The sequence below is a fragment of the Bactrocera neohumeralis genome, unplaced genomic scaffold (assembly GCF_024586455.1).
Source record: "Bactrocera neohumeralis isolate Rockhampton unplaced genomic scaffold, APGP_CSIRO_Bneo_wtdbg2-racon-allhic-juicebox.fasta_v2 cluster09, whole genome shotgun sequence".
Taxonomy (NCBI): Eukaryota; Metazoa; Arthropoda; class Insecta; order Diptera; family Tephritidae; genus Bactrocera; species Bactrocera neohumeralis.
In genome coordinates, this window is record NW_026089622.1 from 23,079,034 (window position 1) to 23,103,281 (window position 24,248).

Consider the following 24,248-nt stretch of genomic DNA (forward strand, 5'->3'; position numbering starts at 1 on the left):
TTGCAGCTATATGGTTTTTGCTATTTTTATTATTTTTAGCCAAGAAGTGTGCATTTTTTTTTTTGCCATCAGGTTAGCACATTCATTTTGAATTGCATTTATTTTCGGAATTTAAATAGGTATTAACACCAAATTATTTGTGTTGCTTAAGCGCTCTATTTGCTTTAATATATCTTAAGGAATATCGTATCGGTTAAAGAGAAAGCAATTATCGAAATAATTGAAATATATATGTATAAAAAAATTAGGAAAAATCGCTATGGGTTAAAGATATAACAACTGTCGAAATAATTGAAATATGTATCAAAAAAGTTGGCAGAAGTCGAAAGTTATACAATTTCATCAGTCTAAAACAATTGATAGCGATTTTTTTGTTATTAATTTGCAGCTATATGTTTTTTGTTATTTTTATTCTTTTTATCCAAGAAGTGTGCATTATTTTTTCGTCATCATGTTAGCAGATGCATTTTGAATTGCATTTATATTCGGAGTTTGAATACGTTTCTTTATGTTGCTTAAGGGGACAGTCTGCTTCAGAGGCTTCAAAAAATCGATTTCTTAAGGATTTTTTTGGGAAGGAAAGAAATAATTGATTAAAGCGAAATTTCTAAAGTTTCTAGTTATATATTTAAACATCATTTAAACACATGTGCAAATTTGCCTTTGAGAAGCAATGATGCCCCGATGCATCTCGCGTGTGCATTTGTCGACGGCGGGCAAGTCGCAATTTCTATCGAAAACAAAAAATTCGAAGAGATCTACATTTTTTAATAATTTATCTTCTAATTAAACTAAAAAAATATCCATAAAAAAGTGTAAACTTAACATTTTTTTTTTAATTGAAAAAAGTGGTTTTTGACCAAAAAAATTGTACTCTATGTTCTTTAAAAATATGTTCAAACTTGACTTTTCTAAGTTTTTTTAGTTTAAATAGAAGATAAATTAATGCCAAATATAATAACCTTTGCCCCAACTCCATAAGACATTTAGTTTTTTTCTATCCTGCCCGCCAATTAAGGAAAATCGTAAAAATGAAAAACTGAGAAATCGCGCATCAAGGCTTTCGCTTTTTGCCCATGCGCTAATATATCTGCTAGACGCTCGGTCACTATTTCCTTTCTAGCTTCGACAATATTTCGATTTCCCATCTATAACTTCGGGGACATATTCTTAGTTAATTTTTAAAGAGATTCAAACAAATTTTGATTGTCATGCCCGCCGTTCGACAAATGCACATGCGAGATGCATCGGGCAATTGCTCCCCAAAGGCAGAATATCAAAAATTTTGTATCACAAAAATTTGTAAATGATGTTTAAATATATTACTACAAGTCCTAGAAATTTCGCTTTAATCACTTATTTCTTTTCCTCTCAAAAAAATCCTCAAAAAATTGATTTTTTTTAAGCCTCTAAATCAGGCTCCCCCCTTAAGCGCTCTATTTGCTTTAATATCTCATAAAGAAAATCACTATCGGTTAAAGAGAAAGCAATTATCGAAACAATTGAAATATGTATCGAAAAATTAAGATAAATGTGTATCAAAAAAGTTGGCAGAAGTCGAGAAGTTATATAAATCTTCTTACGTAATAAGTCGGAATACGGTAAAAAAATAAAGGCGGTAACAATAGTGATTTCAGATGTTTACAAGAAAGAAGTTTTGAGGAAAGCATTCAACTCATTAACTATGCTTGAAGACGGACGAAGGCACGGTAACTTTTTCCACAAGAAGGCCCGAGGGATGCGCTGCGTAGCATTTTCAGATTACACGAAATTTTATTTGGAAGGGTCTGATTATTTCCATGATCTTTGGAAGGAGATACATTAGTTGGAACGACTACATAGTCGTGTCAGCAATAGTCCAACGTAGTGCGGAGCTATCTTTTAATATGGTAGATGGGTGCGAACTGCAACTTTTTAAAACCAATATTGATGCAAAATAGTAAAAAACATTGTGAAAACTGCGTTATCCACTTCAAAAATTTGTTTGGAACTTTGCACAATACGATAAAGCACCGATTCACACTGACCTGGTGTTTAAATCTGGGTTTGGAGGACAAAACCTCGATTTAATGCAGTGGCTCTCTTACGCACTTGACCACTATGCAATAGAAAAGGTAAATTAGTTGAAGGTATTAAAATATATATCTTCAATTTCTTTAATTTATTATGAAAAATTATATGATTCATTACCTAATCGGATCTTTGATATATTTCTCAACAAGGCGGGATCGACTCATCATTAAAAAAGTTTTTAGTAAAAAATGTTAAAGAATATTAAAAACCGTGATATATGCTAACATAGTGACCTAATTTGTATTGCTAATTTTTCTGTTGATTTCGGAAAAAAAATTGTTAAAAAAAATCTATTACATCATATGTACATACATATATGAACGGGAATAAAAATAAGTCATTCAGTACTAAGTCAGGAGTGTACGGAGGATGACTCATCAATGCGATGTTTTGAGTGCTGAAAATGCATCTTCGGCGGTTGGTTTTCTTGATTCCTTAAAAGACAACTGACAAGAACATGGTTGTGCATCAATCAGAATTTACTGTTCTGTATTTTTTCATTTGTATGTTTGCGATATATGGTTTGAAATTACTTGTTGTGCAACATTTACCATGGTTACCATTTGCTTTTGTGTCAAAGTACCATCTTCATCCCATATTTCTTGCAGTTCGGTGTCTTCAAATTTCTTTGGTGGTCTTCCAAAATCATTCTCTCTGAGGCGGTTAAACCACCTTTCTTCTGATAGAGCATGAACACTATATGCTTCGACAAGCATTCGATGCGACTCTGCAGCACTTTTCTTCAAATGGAAACAAAAAATTAATACTATTCGCAAATCATCTCTTTTCGGTACAAAATTTGACATCTTCAACACAATGAAAAATATGATGTTTCTTCAATGACTGTAAGATTATTGAATGTGGTTGACAGATGTCATTGCAGCCAAACAGAAAAAAATGTTCCCTAGCAACACAGTTTGGTATTGTCGTCCAAAAGGCAGCTCCAGGCACGGTGGTTCACAATTTAGAATCTAAATCAGATTTTGCCAATTTGTAGGTGAGATATTGTATTTAAAGTTTATTTTCGATACTTTAATTGGTTTTAATTTAGATACTGTAAAGTGAAATAATCATATGAAATAATTAATAAAAATTTCGATGTATTCGAAAATGGCATAGTAGTACAAAATCGTACTGCGTACCATACGGATATCAAAATAGCACTATGAACCAAATTTTATCTAAATTGGTTTAGAAAGTAAGTGATGACACGTTCTTTGACCAAATTTAATAACGGCTTTTTTAAGGACCCTTTGTATCATCTAGGGTGTGAAATGTCTGTAACATATACATATATTTAGTTAGTCTTTGCGTACGTAGTGACTTCAACATACCCTTATATTGGACCACGCTCTCTTTTTAAAAGCTCACAGGTGCCTCTTGTCACTAATGTCCTCTGTAAAAAATTACAGTTTTGTTTCTAGATATCTTCACCACGACATCTCAATCCTTACGCAAGAAATCACTTGTACAGAAAGGCAGACGAAGGGGCAGTCACTTTGATTAAAGTTTTTGTGTACTTTAGATCAGTGGTCGGCAGCCCATAGACCCGCGGGCCCGACTGCAATCGTGTTTTTACACAGACACGATCGGCAATTCACATGTACGCAAGAGATTTGTATACACAAAGCAGCTAGTCTCTGCTTGCCTTTTGTTAAAGCAACATTATGCGCGCTTGTTTAATTCAAATACACTGCGAAAATATGTTTGACAATTCTTGGGAATTGATGTTTTTTTCTTTGAAAATTATTTAAAAAAGCCGCAATACTACATTTGTTCGACACAATTAGCAAAATGCAGCAAATATAACATAAGAGGGCACTACATGTCACACCATATTGATTATGAAAAGTACAAAAATGATGAAAGAGCGGAACTACTTGTCGAAATGAAAGCCAAAGCGTTCAATAAATTTTTAAAACAGCCAGATCATAATCAAAATTGTGAAGAACGCCAAATATTAAAAGCCTCTTATGTTGTTGCGCTTGCATTGGCAAAGAAATGTCGTCCATATGAAGACGGTCCTTTTGTAAAAAATCTTGTTGAAAATGTTTTAAATTGCTTTGGCCAAAGTGGCAAAGATATGGCTTTGCTTGTTGAAACGATTCCATTTTCCAAAATAAGTAATTTTTTATTTGAGGATTTGAAAAAACGCCTTCAGGAATGTTTGTTTTTTTTTATTTGTTTAGATGACAGTACTGACATAGGTAATACATGACAATTAATAATTTTTTTGAAAACAGTCCACGAAAATTTGGTTACTTATGAAGATTTTGTTGGGTTAGTTTCTTTGCATGGTCATGTAAATGGGCAAACATTGTGGAAAGCTGTTAATGAGAGAGTTTTTTCAAAATTTGACAAAATAAATTGAGTGCTGTCTGCATAGATGGAGCAAAGGTGATGGTGAAAAAAGAAGGGCTTTATTGGACATTTAACCAAACATATTGATGTGCCAACATTTCATTGCATTATACACCAGCAAGTCCTATTTGCTAAAAATTTATGCTTGAATGATGTGATGAAATTATGTGTAGAAATTATAAATAAAATAAGAGGGGGTCACAATGCGTTAAATTATAGAAAATTTAAAACATTTCTTGAGGAGGTTGAAGCTGATTACGGTGATTTACTGTTATTCACAGAAGTAAGGTGGCTTAGCAGAGGAAGAAGTCTAGAAAGGTTTTTTGAACTTCGATGCGAAATTTTAGAGTTCTTAAAACTGGATCAGTCTCCAGATTCTAAAATATTATCGGGTCATTTAAGCGAGAACGACTTTTTAATCAGACTAGCATTCCTTACTGACTTTTGTAATATGATTAATGAACTTAATCTTGCATTGCAGGGCGAAAAAAAACATATATTTGAATTATTTCCAATTATTAACAATTTCAAAAGAAAATTACAAATTTTAAATGAAAAATTAAGAAATAAAAATATAAGCTCACTGCCGAAAACTGGATCACTTAATTTATGTATTTCAGATTTATTTCAAGAATTCTTTACAACAAGTGAGGAAATATTTCACAACATAAACAAGAGATTTGAAGATTTTAATAAAATATTACCGGCTATAGACCTTCACAATAACACTTATGTTTCTGATGTACAAAATCAAAGCCCTGCAATTAGAAAAGAAATACAACAAATGATAGAAGATGTGTCATTACCTTTGGCGACGGGAAAGGAGTTTTGGAAGCAAATATGTAAAAAATAAATACCCGAATTGCACAACCGAAATATATAAGATGGGCATTTTCACAAAAAGGTCCACCACGCGTGCAAAATTCAAACAGTTCCTGAAAACTTTCTGTTGATGAATAATAAATCTCAAATGTGTTAATTTTATAAATATAAAGGAATTTTTATTTTCTTCTAATTTTGAGCCGAAATATACAACGAATACACAAAATTTACAAAAATCTGACTTTTTTGACCAAATATACCAACGTTTTTCCTTGTTATATTCCCTAATTCAAAGTAATACTATGATGTTTTTATAATTTAAAAATCTTCTGCTGATAGTAACATAATGTTCAACAAGCAGACAGACTGCGTGGAGATCGAATAACGGTAGTTTTTTTGTGTTTGCTTCTGCTTATATTCGTATGTCGCGTCCGTTACCGAAAAACAGCATTTATTGTTCTCATTAGTGAACAAAGTGTTGAAGTGCAAATTGCTTTCAGACTAAAAGCAGATACATCATTTCACTTAAAAAAAGTAATAATTGGCTCTCGGCAAAAACGATTAAAAAAATTTATTGGTGTTTGAAATTCGTCGCGTCCGTTACCGTAAACCTTAAATATTAAATAAAGTTGTAGAAATTGCATAAAATTAAAATTTTATTGATGGCAAAAACGGCAAAAGAAACAAGAAAAGCAATAACAATGAAGTATAGAGAGACAATAAAAGAAAACGTCGAGAAATGGCAGGAATACAAGAAGAAAGAAGCAAAACGAAAGCAAGAGTACCGAAAAAGATTATCGCAAAAAATGAAAAGTGATTGCAATTTATTAGAAAAGAAGAAAGAAAAGGACCGTGTTAGACAGCAAGTTTTGCGGCAAAAAAAGAGCATAAATAATATTGACAATTTGAATTGCGAAATTTACAGCTGTAAACAAACGATGGGAAAAGCAATTAAAAAAGTTGAGGCTGCGCTACCTAAAAACCTGAATAGAAAAATAGCTATCCTCAAATCTTTATGCAATAAATATATTAAACCAACAGAAACGATGAATGAAAATACAACCAAGTCATCAAAAAGCCAGATGCGCGAAAAATTAATTGAACAATTCTTTTTGCAAGATGGAATCAGCGTTCAAGCTCCTGGGAGAAAGGATACAATGATAATCAATGGGAAAGTAGCCTCAAAACGTTTTATGCTTATGACCTTAACAGAAGCATATCAACTTTTCAAAGCCGAATATACCGAAGAAAAAGTCTGCAAAACTATTTTTATTCGTTCTAAGCCAACTTACATTCAGTTAATAATTTACGACACAATATGTGTGTCTGTAAGTACCATGCAAATTTTATTTTTCCACTAGAAGGCTGTGCAAAGCTTATACCGCAGATTCCTGCCAAAGCTGAATTATTTCTTACATCAGTTTGCTGCGATGTTATGAATGAAAGGGCATGGCTAATAATTCTGACAGCTGTGTACGCGATATTAAAGACGATCTAGTTCCAATACAGTTTATTAATAAATTTAATACGCAAATCAAATGGAAACAGTGGAGAAAAGTAGATGATCGCATAACTTTAAACTACACTATTGGTCCATTAATCGACTTAATTTATGATATAGAGATTCAGCTACCAGCTTTTAAAATGCATTGTTTTGTTAAACGTCACCAACAAAATTACTTTGAAACTAAAAAAAAATGTAGCAGTTAATGAAATTGTTATGCAAGTTGATTTTGCTGAAAATTATCGCTTGACATTCCAAAACGAAGTTCAAGATGCCCACTTTAGTTATAGCCAAGTAACAGTGTTTACGTGCGTAGCTTGGGTTCTTGGTGAAACCAAGTCTTTTGCTGTTATCAGTGATAGATTGACCCACAGTAAATTCGACGTTTATTGCTTTATTTCCAAAATTATCAATATATTACAAAACCAGTACAAAGGAGTTACCAGCATTTATATTTTCTCTGATGGAAGCACTTCCCAATTCAAAAATAAATTTATTCTTTCTAGTATTCCAAGACTTGCAGCTGAATTTAATTGCAGAATCTTAGAGTGGAATTTTTTTGCCACTTCACATGGCAAAGGTGCTGTAGACGGAATAGGTGCCGTAGTTAAACGAAAAGTCTGGCAAATCGTTAAAGCAAAAAATATTGTTCTCGGTGATGCTTCATGCTTCTATGAATGTGCTAAGAACAACATTCATGGAGTTAACATTTTGTATATCTCTGGAACACAAATTGATAGTATTTGTAATCAACTGTGAGAGTTATGGCAAAATATTCCAAATATCAAAGGAGTTAAGAGTTTGCATTGGTTTTCATATTTCGACAGTAAATTTATTGAAGTTGCTCGGACCGCCTATTCATTAAAGAAAATAATTAAAATAGACCATACTAAAAACTAATAACTTTCTTCTTAATTTTTTAAGTCATTTTTACTAAAATGTTACTTGAATTTTTAATTTACGTTATTGGTTTGCTTAATTTTCAATAAAATTGAAGTGTTATAATGAAAAAATTGTATTTCTTTGTTCTTGGAAGATTTTGTCGCGTCCGTTATGTCGCGTCCGTATTTCTTCTATACTCAATTAAAAAAAACTAAGGGAAAATTAACATATTTCATAAACCTACGAATAACAGTCATCTGTTCGCATTTATTAATATATATATTTTTATATATATATAAATCCTTAATTTGCTGATTTTTGTATATTTCTGAATGCGCCTCAAAAAAACTTCTATTTTTTGTCGCGTCCGTATTTATAATTGCTTATAACTACGTACTTATTTGTAGTAGAACCTTCCCGTATATATTAAAATCTAGTACTGCGTCAGCCCTTCAAAACAATGTCAATATATATAAACTTTTCCTTTGTCTTCTTTGTTTTGGACGCACTTAAAAGCGTACGAATGTCGCGTCCGTTACCGTGAAAAATTTTTCAAATTTTCAAAAAGCAGTTCTGATATTTTTTATTTTGTAATATCTAATACTTCTCAGTTATTTTTAAAGTGTTCTGTGAAATTTTCAAAAAAATATATATTATTTGCGCGCAAAATTTTTTGGGTGTACAATTTGACAGCGGCAATGAGTATTTTTGCCACATACGCAAGCAAGAATATTTTTGTATGCGTGCACTCGGCACTTGCCGACCACTGCTTTAGATAAACTAAATTATTATTGGTAAAAAACAAATAAAGCATTGGCTCCAACACGCATCCATGAGGAACACCCGCTCTTATCGGTTGCAAGTTTGAGTTTGCATCCTCTTGGTTAATGCAGAAGTACCTTTTAAGTAGGAAGCAATTATTCCGCAAAATTGTTTGGATAGCATGTCACGACTTTGTCAAAAGCTTGAGCCACGTACAAAAAGGCCGCCGTACAAACGTTATTTTTATCCATTATATTTTCAACGATATTAGCAATTCGGTTCATCTGGTCTATTGTTGAATGGTGGTCACGAAAGCCAAATTGATGTGTTGGTATAAGGTGTTTATAATCATTATTGGTTTGAGCCTATTTATGAGTACATTCTCAAAGACTTTAGATAACAAACGTTTACTGGTTTACACCGCTTAGGTATCATTATGACTTCAGATACTTTCAAAGCAATGGAACGTATCTTAGGCACAATGCGCTGTTTATAATGTTAACAAGCTTTTTATACAATTCTCTGGTAAATTGCATAACATTCCTCCGGTTATTAAATCGTAACCAAATGCCTGTGTTCCCGATAAGATTTTTAATTTTTTTAATAGTAACAGGAGATACGCTGATGTGTGAATCTAATCAACTATTTTCACAGTTTATCTCATATCCATCGTTAGGCGTAAATATATTTCTCGAATTATTTGCAAATACGGCAGCTTTCTGTTAATTTGTTTTTGTCCATGTAGTTTCGTTTAGTCTAATGGTGCGACATGTTTTATTTGTTTATTCAGATTTCTTGCAGCTTTGCAGAGTGATCAGTCAGTGGATTTATCAGCTGTAAGTTTAGCCGGATATGTTTTTTGTGTCCTTAGTTTCGCTGTATATTTATTAAGCTCAGTTTTGAGAATTAAGCATTTTCAGTGTTAAATGACAAAAATTATTTAAATTTCAATGTTTAGAAATGTACGCTTACAGATTCGTATATTTGCAATGCGCAAAAGGCTCTGCATATACATAAGTTATAGATATTTTATACCAACGCACACAAATTGAATTATTTCACGATGAATTCCTAAAATCTTTTGAGTCTTTTTTATGTTGTTACATAAATATTTAATTAATATAGGTTCGATAAGATATATATATGTTTACATATTTATTTGCAGGTCATTGACAGTTTTGGCACGATTACGATTCTTTTGGCGCCGCGATTTGTCTTCAGGATTAAAAAATGTATACATATATCCCTCCTCAGGCTCATAGTTTTCGAGATATTTCTATTTAAAGTTCAACAACTTTACATGCAATTCACTCTCACAGTTGGTTTCTTTACATGACATGACAAATACCAGGGTTGCCACATGTTGTGTTTTGAAAAAACAATCAAAAAAATTTCTGTTTAACATATATTGGGGCAATAGTACGAAAGGGTTTTTGTTTGATTGATATGGATTTTGTACCTTATGTTATTTAATAAATAAAAATAAATAAGTAACTCTGGTCGGTCCAACTCCAGGGTGTTCATAGTTCTTTGGTGTCGAACTACTTTCTGTACTGACGGTATTTACTAAGTATGTAAACACACAAATCTCTTGAAAGTGTGAATGTGCAAAGTAGTTTTTAATGTAAGTTTATTTTCTTAAAAAATAAACAATAACTGCAAATTTTGGATATATTTCGATGTGTACAGTATAATTAAAAATATATTAATTGAAAAATGTGTGAAAAGTGGGTTAAACATTGTGAAATAACGAGCATTACTTTTACAAATTTTTGAACTTTAAATACAAATACAAGGTGCGTTCCAAAGTAAACAGGACTTTTTGAATCTATTTTGAATCCCTGGTGGAACCATTTATATGTCGACTGGTGCGTTAGAATCTGCTACCTTTATCGATTGTCCAGTGAGAACATTTCATCGATTGGAAGTGAAATTATTGCGTTTTAGCCAACATTAAATTTTGTTTTAAAATTGGTAAAACTTTTACCGAAACGTTTGAATTGATGAAACAATTTATGGCGAAGATTGCGTATCCCGTGTACGAGTGGTTTCAAGGTTTTCAAAGTGGTCGTGAGGACATAAATGATGATCAACAAGTGGGCCAATCAAAATCCGTGATTACCGGAAATTCCGTCGAAAGTGTGTGTGAATTCATCAAAAATCAGCCGAAATCATCATTGAAATTCATGGAAATGGAATTGAACATCTCCAAAACATTGATTTGTCATTATATATTGTGTGCACGGTTTGTTCCGCACAAAGTGACTGACGACAAAAATTGCTCAGAACCCAACATTCGAAGGACTTCATTAAAGAAGTTTGTTTGATCATAAATCAAATTTGAACCATTAACCACTCACCGTATTCACTTTATAGGGCACCGTGCGACTTTTTCCTTTTCGGAAAAATGCATTTGCCCATGAAAGGAAAGAGTTATGTAGACGTAGGGGCCATTCAAAAGGCTTGCACCGGCATACTGGCGGCCATACCGACCAACGAGCTAAAACACTCATTCGACATGCTTTTGGACCGCGCAAAAAACTGTATTGAAGCAGGCGGAGACTATTTTGAATAAAATAAATTAATTTGGCCATAAAACCATTTGTTCTGTTACATTTTTAAAAGCTCTGTTTACTTTGGAGAGCACCTTGAAACACAATTTAAAATTCCATTTAACTCTTTGATTTTCCAAAACACAAATCCAGAAGTATTAATAATACGGAATAAAAGTTTATAGTAATAATTCCCTTAAAGTATGCATAAAGCCTAAATCCAATCAAACCTGTTCAAGACCCTAGATACCGAATATGTTGACGCCTGTAACTATAGTGGTCGAAAATATCGGTCAATGTATGGGATATACAATTGAAATCACGAGAGAATTCTTGCCTGACAATTTCAACTCTTATTAGCCCCCATATATGTACATATGTAGCTAATATACAAATTTTCGAACTTCAGGTTGCCTTTGTACCACATATGTATGTATATCGGTCAATATGTGAGTTATGTCAATGAAAATGAGAGCGTGTTTTACTCTTAACGTTGTATCTTTTCGCCTAAAATAGATAAATTTGAGTGAAAACTTGACCTAGCACATATTTAACTAATATTAGAATTTTGAACAGCCGGCTGTTTTTACTCTAGGTGATAGCTTTTTTAGTATGTAGCATGTTAATAGAGATGGTATTGTGAAAAATAGACAAAATCGGCTCGATACTACCCGTCCTTCTGACAAACTTTATGTGTCTGGCAGTGTCTAGTATATGTATATTTAAAGTTGCTTGGATTTCGATCCTCTGGCTGACCTTTTACACCTTAAAGTAAATCCCTCGCTTTGATTCTTGCAAGTTGCAAGAGCATAAAATGTTCGTTTGCACCCGGACTTAGGCCTTCCTTACTTATTTTATTTTAATGTTTTCTAGTTGTATTTTGTTTCATTTTTCGCCTTTCTATTAATTTGTACATAATACTGGATTAAAATAGTTTGAAATTATACACAAAATAGTTCTTTTTACTAATTTTCTATCAATATTTTTCGTAAATAAATTTATGAAGGTTTAACTACAATTGCTTATAAGTTAAAAATTTTTGGTACTCTAGTCAACCTCACTGGTACAGTGGTATTTGGGGTTTAGTAAGTGAAAATTCTATGGAAATGAGAGGAAAAGTAAAACTGTTGATTATTAAAAATTTACAGTACGTTTCAAAATGTCTATCGTTAGAATGAATCCTAAATTGATGTTTAGTATATTTTAATAAACTATTTGTATGTGGCATTTTTGTATAGTTTTATTAAGATTAATTATTATCTTATTGTTGAGGGTTAAAAGCTGCAAAAAAACAAGTAAGAAAGAGCTAAGTTCGGTTGAAACCAAACATTTTCTACTCTTGCAACTAGCACAGCATATGTACAGTAGCTGTCCAATAAATTACAAACGAAGAAAAAAATATGCAGAGTTCTAACTTTAATCATTAATAAAAACATAAACATTTGGCGTATTTTAAAAAAACATTATTTTTTATATGCTATATACTTTAAACTTAAATTATTATATTTTTGTATTGAGTCATATTCAATACATATTATTAAATTATATTAAAAATATTAAATTTTTGCTCTCGTTCGTAATTTATTGGACAAGTACTGTACATATATACACACATGGTCAAAATAATAAGTACATACGCCCGTGTAGCATTCAATGACTAATAAATTCTCTTTTGTTTAAAGAGAAATAATATCATATTTCATTTCATATATGACTTAAAAAAAGTGAGCTATCAGTTGACAGCTGGCATATGTGAAACATCGAAATTATTTTATACAAGTAATAGGTTAAAAAGTACAGATTATGACACGAACTAAATATGGTATACAATGAAAGAATACAATATTATGAATTTTTTCCAGAAAATGATGACAGAAAGTTTATTCAATAAACATTTATTTTCTTTATACACAAAATCTTATCCAAATATTTGTTTAAAATGACGTCAACTCAATTATTTTCATCAGTGACTTCCGTAATAGTTACATTCGAAGTTGCCTTTGACGGTATTACTGTGACAATTGGTCGATGATAACTGAATTATGTTACAAAAGTTTTAGACATCACATTATCAAGATATCTAATAAATACAGCATCTATTGTTGTTCCATATCTTGTAGTACATTCTCTTGGATTGTTGTTTATTTTCAACTGAAATTATTCTTGCAGGAACGATATTAATGGCATATACCCATATAGATATGATTGTCGCCGTGGCGATAGAGGCCGTGGTTACGATCACCACGCTATATTATTGTTATTATGGAATATATGGGCGATACGCAGTCTATACGTAGTCTATATGTAGCAGAGACAGTAAAATAATAGAGAAGGTTCACGATTAGGGATATTTCGCTTTTGGGATATTTACTGTTTTGGATGAGCGTGTTTCACCACATTTAACATCAGGGGACACGAAAATAGCAGAATTGAGCATTTTCAGTGTTAAATGAGAAAAGTTATGCTATTTCCGATGTTAAGGAACGTATGCTTACAGATTCGCATATTTACAATGCGCAAACGACTCTGCATATAATTTATATACATACAAATGTATGTATATTTCTATATATTTTAATGGGTTGTCAAAAAAGTCTTGCGGTATTTTTATTGAATTTTTTTTTATTGAATTTGAAATGAATTTTTGATGACTCATGCCCAGCTCTTGACCGATGCTACGGCTGCTACTATGCCGGTCTCTTTCGACCAATTCAGCGATTTTATCGCAATTTTCGACGACATGCCTTCCGGAGCGTGGCGCATCTTCGACCACGTCTACACCAGAACGAAAACGTTGAAACCATCGTTGTGCGGTGGAAATGGAAACTGTATCGGGTCCATAAAGGGCACAAATATTATTGGCGGCTTGAGATGCAGTTTTGCCTTTATCGTAGTAGTACTGTAAAATATGCCGTATTTTCTCTTTATTTTGATCCATGTTTGCGACGCTATAACTCACGAACGACTTAAAAGAAACGACAATCAATCAAACACATGTTAGCGCGTGAAATGAGCTTTCCAAAAAGGTATAGTATGACCCGATGCGACGAATAAAACTAGAACTACGCGCTTTCAGGGCCAACTAGCGAAAATACCGCAAGGCTTTTTTGACAACCTATTATATCAAAGCACACAAGCATGCATTATTACTTAAATATTTAATTAATGTAGGTTTAATAAGTTATATATTTACATATTTATTTGCTGGGCATTATATGTTTGATGACATATTAAAAAACCAAGCGGTCGCGCATATTCACGTACATATGAATGTAATTATGTGTGCATGTAAGCAAATATGACAGACCATACGTATATTTGTAAATTTGTCTACACACAACTTTGTATGTGAATGTGTACACTTATTGCTTCATGCGAAATCTCCGTTGTCACGGGCAACCAATGGCTGAAGCTCACGTTTTGTCGAAGAGTCAATGTGTCGAAGAACTGACGCGACGACAAAGCGTCACAACATTGTGTTCTTCTTCTTCTTAATTGGCGTAGACACCGCTTACGCGATTATAGCCGAGTTTACAACAGCGCGCCAGTCGTTTCTTCTTTTCGCTACGTGGCGCCAATTGGATAATCCAAGCGTAGCCAGGTCCTTCCAACGGAGTGGTCTTCCTCTTCCTCCGCTTCCCCCGGCGGGTACAGCGTCGAATACTTTCAGAGCTGGAGTGTTTTCGTCCATTCGGACAACATGACCTATCCAGCGTATGTCTTTGTCCTGTCCTGTCTTTTAATTCGCTGAATTATGTCAATGTCGTCATATATCTCATACAGCTCATCGTTCCATCGAATGCGATATTCGCCCGGGCCATCGCGCAAAGGGACGTAAATCTTTCGCAGAACTTTTCTTTGGAAAACTCGCAACATCAACTCATCAGTTGTTGTCATCGTCCAAGCCTTTGCACCATATAGCAGGACGGGAAGTCGAGTCGACGTTGAGAGTTTTCGAGAGAAAAATACTGCGAAAGATTTATGGTCCTTTGCGCATTGGCCACAACATTGTGTTGCTGGTAGAAAATCCGAGGTGTGGCGAAAACACAAACGAACGATCGCCAATTGCCACTGCTTTCCTTGCCGCTGTAACAGCTTCTCCTACAAACCAGCGTAAATATGTATGTTTATGTATGAGCTTGCATATATATCGACACAGATTTTTGCAAGCCGCGTAAAAATATACATATATACAGTGAATCAAAAAAGTTTTGGCACACCTTGATTTTCTAAGGAAAGATAGTTAAAAAGCAACAAAAAATAATCTCATTCAATTATTTTTGTATATAGTGTAACTGGTAGAAACAAAACAAAATGCAAGCGAAAATATACCGTTACATTCAACCCCCCACTCCCCCCAAATCTAGAAAAGAAGTCAGAAACAGAGAAACACATCAAAAATTCAAAAGATGTGTGCTAATAATGTTTTTTGAGTATTCCTCTTTAAGTTGACTTCCTTTGATCCCGTTTTTGGTGACTTCTGTTAGATATTGCATATTAATGAATAACACAGTACAACAGCTAATCTGGGGGGTGAGAAATTCCAAGTCAGGGTATGGTACTAGGTCAGTATAGTAAAACCCTCAAAGGGTTTGGCGTTCGTATGTGTCAGTTTTTTTTATGACCTTTTCAATTTTTTCTTATGTTATAGTGAACGAAAATTGAGAACCAAATGTAGTGTGTAAAAGCTGTTACAACCGTCTAATGGATTGGAAAAATATTTAATAGTGGTTCGCGAGTTATGTTAAACTACGTTTTTGCCAAAATGTTACAACTAAGCGAAAAACATCAAGATAAGGAAAAAATTTAAAAGGTCATAAAAAAAAACTGACACATACGAACGCCAAACCCTTTGAGGGTTTTACTATACTGACCTGGTACCATCACCCTGACTTGGAATTTCTCACCCCCCAGACAATAATCCCAAAAATGTTCCACAGTGTAATTAGAGCAATTGACTTTTAGTAATGTGTTTAGCCTTGACATAGATTGAGCAAAATGGGTCGCAGAAAAGAGATAACCGTTGAAGTGCGGAAACTCATTTTGAATCTGTATCTGGAAAAAAAATCATTGCGCGAAATAGGACAAATTGTCAATAGATAATTTTCCAAAGTAAGGAATGTAATAAACCATTACATAAACAGCGGAAAAATAGAAAGCAATTACAGATCTGGAGGCCAAAAACTTTTTCTGATCGGGAGGAACGATCCATTATTGGCGCAGTGGCAAAAGACCCAAAAGTTTCGGCTGTAAAATTGAGTGAAAAAATGCAGGAACTGGGGAAAACATTTAGCTCACAGACTGTCCGAAATACCCTGCATAAGGCCGGTTATCATGGTCGTGTACCTCGACGAAAGCCTCACATTTCAAAAGCTAACAAAAAATAGAGGTTGGATTTCGCTAAAGCTCACCTACACCAACCTGAAACTTTTTGGAAAAACGTGATTTTTAGCGATGAATCCAAATTCAATTAATTTGGATCGGATGGGTCTCAAAAAATATGGCGAAAGCCCAACATGGAGCTCCAAGAAAATAACATCTTAAAATCAATCAAGCATAGCGGCGGAAACGTAATGGTGTGGGGATGTATAGCGACAAGTGGAGTAGGGAATCTTGTTTTTATAGACGAAAAAATGAATAAGCTTGTTTATTTAAACCTTTTGAAGAACAATTTGCTTCTATATTGTATCTAAATTGGGCTTAAATGGAGAGAAATGGCAGTTACAGCAAGACAATGATCCCAAACACACTTCGCGTTTGGTTCAAGAGTAGTTAATTTATAACTGCAAGCAGCTGAAAAGACCTCCACAATCCCCTGATCTCAATCCCATTGAGCATATTTGGCATTTGCTTGAAAAAAATTCGCAAGCACCAAATAACTTCGAAAGAATCCCTTAAAAATGCTCTGAAGGAAGAATGGGCCAATATTACCAGTCGGGAGACTTCCCATTTGTTCGCAAGTATGCAAAGGCGTTTGCAAGCGATTATTAAAGCGAATGGAGGTGGAACAAAATATTAAATGATATTATTGAAGCAAAGTGGAAAAACTGAGATGTGCCAAAACTTGTTTGATTCGCTGTATATAAGTAGATGCTACATATAGTCTACTTCGTATGGACTGCCCATATATTCCATAATAATAATAATATAGCGTGGCGATCGTAACCACGGCGTGTATCGCCACGCCTATAAATGTTTCACATCAATAACAAAAATAAAAATATTTGTAATAGTTGATATAGGAAGTTTCTTGCAAATAATAAAAAGATTAAAAAAAGGCTGGACAAAATAATAAGTACATCAGATATCTGTGAATGAAAAAATGTATTTGTTTGAGTTTTCTGTCTCCTATTTGATTTTTATTTACTTTTTTCATCAGTACCCAGTATATCCGTCATTATTTTCAATTCCTTTTGAGAGTCATTTTGTCATACTGGAGATAAGTTTGCGGCACGTATCAATTGGAATCTGTTTTTCAACAAAATTCCCTAACTGATATTTATTTTGGAACGATTGCTTCTCAAACCGTTGCTTTAGCTTCACTCAAAGGTTTTTAATTGGATTCAAGGCCAGAGATTGACATGGTCATTTAAGAGAACTCACTCCATTGCCCTGGAACTAATCTTCTTTTTTACATTATATAAAAAATGTGTACAAACAAATAAGTGAAGTTTTAGTAAATATTAAAAGGCTGGGATTTAAAAAACATCCCCCGATTTCGATGGGGGATGGGCGATCCAGATCAAGAAAATATATATATGTAGTTGCCGCTGACTTATGATTTTTGAGATATTTGCATTTAAAGTTCAAAGATTTAACTATTTAAAACGCGAGTTTCTCTGATTTATAATGAATTTTACACTTATATTTTTAACTTTTATATCCTCTAACCATTTACTAATTCGTTTATAACCATTTTTTATAATAAATGGTGCGAAATAACTTTTATTCAATATTTAATTTTTATTCACTTTTCCTCCTCTATGCGACCATACTAATTTTATTCCCGAAACCCTTGGACGGTATACTAAAGTTTCCCCCGAAATTTCTCCGAATGTTACTAAAAGTTGGCTTCAACTTAATTTTAAATTTTAAATTGATTTTCTTTGTTTTTATTGATCCGATTTTACACATTTCTGATACAAAAGCATGTAGATGTCAGAAACAGTGCATATTCGGTACCGAGGGCTTGAACATTTATTGTCCAATTATGACAATTAATAGTCATGAGATGGCTTAAAGTGACTATTTTTGCAAAGTTTAAAACAATAACAGTGAATACTTTGTTGCCAAAAATTTGGAAACAAAGCACTAATCACTTTCACGATGTTAATTAAAAAGCACACGGGTTTATAATGTACAACCATTGAATGTATTTTAATGCGTTTTCAATAATTTAATGTACATAATTAAATTTATACAAAATAATAAATTATATTCGAACGACGAATATATAGCGAATGTTGTTCGTCGGATTATGGGGAGCGAATTATGTTGAACGGTGTCGACGCGGCGCAGTGTAGAAGCAGGAATTGTGTGAACGAATGTGTCAGCTTCCCCGTTGTCCATTCCTTTTGTTGGTTGGGTTGGTATAGGTGTGGTAAGTTATTAGTTTTGCTTTGCAGTAGCATTCTGTGGTGAATTACGCTATTTTATTAGGATGCGCCAGTTTTACCGGGTAGAGGGGGTGGATGCTTAACTCATTTAAACAAACAGCATTGAGTATCGAGTTATAAACAATCAAATGAATATTATATATGGAAAGTAGGCGCGATGAGAGACCATTTTTGACGCGGTGTGAGTAAGCTCTCTGCTGCTGTTGTTAGGGTCTAGTCCAATCCGAAGATGTGCGGATTGTATCCGTTTACTTAGAAACCTACTGTCGCGGGAACTCCCCCTGCGGATAGGAGGGACCCCCTTGGGTTCGGGGGGGAAACCGAATATACCCGTGGTAAGGCATGCCTGTCGTAAGAGGCGACTAATATCCTGGCTACCAGTCCAGAGCCGTATGGAAGCTCAACTGGTAGTAGCTTTGGCTACGAGGTCTGACCGGAGACTTAATTTTGGTACCACGGGGAGCAGTAGCCCTTGGTAACTCCAATCTACTCATTGGCTTTGGCCCTTTGTGGTGGTTGTGGTTAAAACCCAAATGCGGGAAGAACTGACCTTGTCAGTTGAATGCGGAGTTGCATTGCAACCGGGTGCCGGATCCAAAGCACGGCAGAGGTTTTAGATGGGCCTCGAACCGTACCAAGGTGGTTAGTGTGTCCATGCCACACTGCCAATTGGTACTGAAAATGCTTAGCATTCTCAGGGCGCTGATCAACGCATTATTTTGATCCGCTGTGCTTTTGAGCGCCGTGGAGTAAGGCTGTCGTCAGCAGGTACCCACGTTAAACACACCGGATGTTGTCGCGGGAACGGCCAGTTTTCACTTTGTTTATTAATATACACACTCTTAACTTTAAAATAAGTTCATATTTTACTTTTGTTTTGTTATTTTCTAGCTAAATTTATTAAATTAAAAATCACTTAGCACACTCATCGTTGCAGATGTTACATTGTTTACACTTATGAAGAAAACGAGCCACATTTTAAACACCAAATATGAAGATCGAGATTCTTTTTTCTTTTTTAACTATACAAATTCCCAACATTTTATAAGCTATAATTGAGTATGTAAAGTACTCCTTTCAGTGTTGGCGGCCTTCAGCCGCGTTTTAAAAAAATTACCCTGGTCGAGCCAATACCCGGAGTGACTGAAGTACTTTCGGGGAGTATACCTTTCTGCGTTGGCAGACTTCGGCCGCGCTATAAAAAAAATTAACCTGGTCGGGCCAATACACTGGTTCAGAGGTGGCCATATTAGCCCTCAGTGGCATTTTGCACCGTTCGGGCACGCGTGCACATTTTGAGGGCTAGATGAGGGAATTATCGCGGGCAATCGCTTAACAATTTTAAGTTTCTTTATAACTACCATAAATTTATAAAATGTAAGACAAATAATAAGAATTATAATAAATATTTCAGAAGATGTTCTTTGGTTAAAGTTCCAGCTGCTTTCAAAATGCATTATTTAATGAAATCTCCATCGAAAAATGAATGGTTAAAACTTTATTTATCGAATGAATAAAGACGCATTTGGATGTTAAATTACGTTTTGTAAATGTTATATCTTTAAATATCCCGATTTTTTTTCCAAAAACTCAATAATTAAGACATTTCGTGTTTTATACTTATGTTTTTCCCTATATAAATAAAAATCAATTAATTCGAAATAATAAACTAACTTGCTTAACTTACATTTCAAATCTGTGAGCGACTATCTTCTTGTTTTGTTTCTGATAGCAAAACCGATAAAACTGGTTTCCGTGACACCCAAAACCGATACAAATTCTGTTTCGTATATCATCAAACCAATATCTGAATTCATGAGTCCTACTACTTTTTTTGATCGGTTTCAGTTCCGATTCGGACAACTATCAGATTCCACAACAGCCCTGATTAATACATTTCCAGAGATCTTTAAAATTTAATAAAAAAATTATAGAAAAAATCCTCAATTCCTTGAATATTTTGATAAAATAACGAAACTGAAGTATATTACAAATCATATATTTATATAAGCATTTTCATTAAATGGAGCTGCAATATGTTTAAAGAAAATATATATTATGGTCACAAGTATCTTTTCTTTTTTATATATGCGGGTATATAAAACTGCCTTGCATATGTACGTATATAAGCCTACAACTTAAAAAAAGATTTCTCAATTCTAACTAAAATGAATTTTTACAACTGGCATCATCACCATTAACAGTTTCATCACATATGATGGGTAGTTTAAATTGTGTTGTTTTCTTATTACATAAAATTGTTTTTAGATACAAGTATAACTTATATAATTTTTTCCTAACAGTGATTAGAATTTCCCACCATATAAAGGTAAATAAACGCGAATATTAATGCGAAACTTGAAAACCTGTAAAATATGTTTACCTCTTTTTGTTCACACAACTGTACAATTCTGATATGAAGTAAATTTCCGCTCATTAATTGGTGTACAATGTCAGTATTGCCAGAGATAAAGGGATGTCCCAGTTATTCCAGCATGAGAGCGCTTCAAAATTAGCGTTTTTTTTTATAATATTTTCCATTATGGCCAGGTTGGACAAAATAATACTTTTTGGGCATTTAAATTAAAACACCCAACATTTAGTACGAATAAAAATTACTATATAGTGGCTAATATACATATAGAGAAAATTAATAAATATTTTCCAAGGTATGTTAAAACAACCGACTTTTTATCTTTCAATACATAATAAAGTAAATGAAGATAATACTATGATATTTGCCATTGCAAAACGTTTCATCAAATAAAAATCATTTAATTTTCATAGTTTTACATCTTTTACTAGTGGTCTTGAACAATGCAACAAATTCTTCCGTTTACATATTTTTTTGGTAAGATTTCAATCTGTCAAAATCAAAATCGATCAGCTGATCGAGTTCAGGAGGTTTTGACGTTTAGCAATTTCTCTCTCACTTCTAATGAAAAATGAGTTGGGCATCGTTTTATCTCTGGTAATGCCGCAGCCATTCTGCAATGAACATCAAGTTTCGGAGGAGTGTCATTGATTTTTTTGCAACTCTTGATGCTGTTCCTTCCGTAAACTGATATTCCCTTCACCTAGCTGTCATTCGCACTTTGCTAACTTTGCGGACCGAAAATTTTCCCATTCCTGCTTTGGGTAACTGAAGTACTTTCGTGTAGTATTTCTTTAAAAAAATAATCCTGATCGAGACAATACCCGCGGTAACCTAAGTACTTTACTATTTTATTAGGAAATGTTATTACATAATGTTACTTAATTGTTTATTAAATTTAACCCTCTCAAGCACAAATAAAAGTGGGCGAAGCTAAAACATTTTTTGACAGATATATGTTAGTCTTAACTGAAGTATGAAGTGATAAAAATTTCAAAGTCCTTAGTGTCCTGGTTCGTTTGTTACAGGATGTTGCCTATGTATAGAGCCCAATTACACGAGGCAACTTTTGTTGCGGCAACTCTTGGTTTATAGGCGAGGGCGACGAGGAGAGGGGAATCGCGCCGAGTTTCCAGTGTTCAGCAACTCGCTTTGTTTTCTTATTCGTAACAGTTTGCTGCGACGTTTTTCGGCATTCGTGTTCTTTCTTTCGTAGTACATAGTTGCATTTGCGTATCTTTTTTTGAAATTAATATTTTGAATATATTTAAAAAATTTAATTTCATCTTTTGGTAATTAATTTGCAAATATGTATACAAATATACATAATATAATATAAATATTTTAGAAAATGGAGTATGATGAAAAAATCGAATTAATTAAAGATATTGTGAAATGTATGGAGGAAGCCATACAAATTGATTCAGACGATAATAAAAAGGGTGATATATCTTTGTTTTAATAAATAAAATGTATTTCTTAATTGACAGAGCTGATTAATATATGTGATAGAGTGGCCCAAATACCTATAAGGAAAAAGAAACGACAATGGGTTAAAGTAAAGAGTAGACAATGGGTTAAAGTAAAGTGAAAGAAAATGAGAAAAAAACTCGAGCAGAGTTGCGCAACACAAGTTGCTCGTGTGAAGGTAATGGGCGACAGCAAAAGAGAATCGCCCGAGAATTAGCAACTAAAGTTGCCTCATGTAATCGCGAACATAGGCAACAGCACTTTTACAAAATTATTGTAATCAAACTAAACACTTTTCCAACGACTTTTTTTTATTTTTGATAACTATCTTACCTTTATTTATTTATGTTGTTCCCTTGATTTTACAGTAAAACAGCTATTTTACCGTGCGATTCTGTACCGTGATACAATCTCAAGTGTCTAAATTTGAGATTTTAAGTTAGAGACAATTTTTGAGACTTGAGGCGATTTTGCTATTCTGGCAGTCACAAAATCTTTTACATTTCATTATTCAGAGATGTTTTTACACTTGGATAAAAATAAATAAGTCGATAACAAATATTAAATTTTCAATAACATAGGCAAAAAACATAATTATCAATAAAAATAAAAATATATGTTGACTTTATTTCATAATATTTACGAAATTTATGTAAAATTGATTTATTTTTAACCATTTCTTGTTTGAGTTGCTTACAAAATATAATAAACGACAATCGATTAATATCTCTGATAATCTCAATTTAGTATATTCAAAATGGCAGACAAGAGTTCTTTTTAGTTTTGTGACCTGCATCCTCATAATAATCATATTAAACACTTTTTGCGTAAACGCCTTTTTTCGCGATCTTGACAATTTCACTCTACGAAAAACACCTACTGAATGAACCCTTGCAACCCACAATAGAAGAATTCACTGTAAGCTTAGACAATACAACAGACCGCGCGTCATAAAAATTTAAATAACGGGACATAGAAGCATATACATACATACGTATGTACAATGTTGTCTATAGGTGACATCGGGCATGAAAGGGTTAAAACCATAAGTCAGCGGCAACTATAGATACATATACATATATATTAGGTTGTCAAAAAAGTCTTGCGGTATTTTCGCTAGTTGGCCCTGAAAGCGCGTAGTTCTAGTTTTATTCGTCGCATCGGGTCATGCTATACCTTTTTGGAAAGCTGATTCCACGCGCTAACACGTGTTTGATTGATTGTCGTTTCTTTTAAGTCGTTCGTGAATTATAGCGTCGCAAATGTGGAGCAAAATAAAGAGAAAATACGGCAAATTTTACAGTACTACTACGATAAGGGCAAAAATGCATATCAAGCCGCTAATAAAATTTGTGCAGTTTATGGACCCGATACAGTTTCCATTTCCACCGCACAACGATGGTTTCAACGTTTTTGTTCTGGTGTAGAGGTGGTCGAAGATGCGCCACGCTCCGGAAGGCCTGTCGTCGAAAATTGCGATAAAATCGCTGAATTGGTCGAAAGAGACCGGCATAGTAGCAGCCGTAGCATCGGTCAAGAGCTGGGCATGAGTCATCAAAAATGCATTTCAATTTCAATAAACAAAAAAAAATTCAATAAAAAGACTTTTTTGACAACCCATTATATATGTATATTCTTGATCTGGAGGACCTCCTCTATCCGTTCATACCATAGCTCGCAAATAACTGTCGACCGTTTTTCTTCTTATGCTCTCGTTGCGAGCACAACCGAAAAAGTTCATACTCTCTCGTTCTCGCTCTGAGCAAGAGACTCTTGCTGTCTTCATTTATGTTTTCTGTTGAGCGCTTTTCGCTGAGCTCTTTGTATTTCGG

General features: G+C 33.7%; 1 protein-coding gene across 5 annotated transcripts in view; it reads right to left on the reverse strand.

Annotated features, from left to right (window-relative positions):
* The window catches only part of LOC126764062 (eukaryotic translation initiation factor 4B-like), a 112,311-nt gene that overhangs the window by 84,149 nt on the left and 3,914 nt on the right, over positions 1–24,248 (reverse strand). The window lies entirely within an intron of this gene.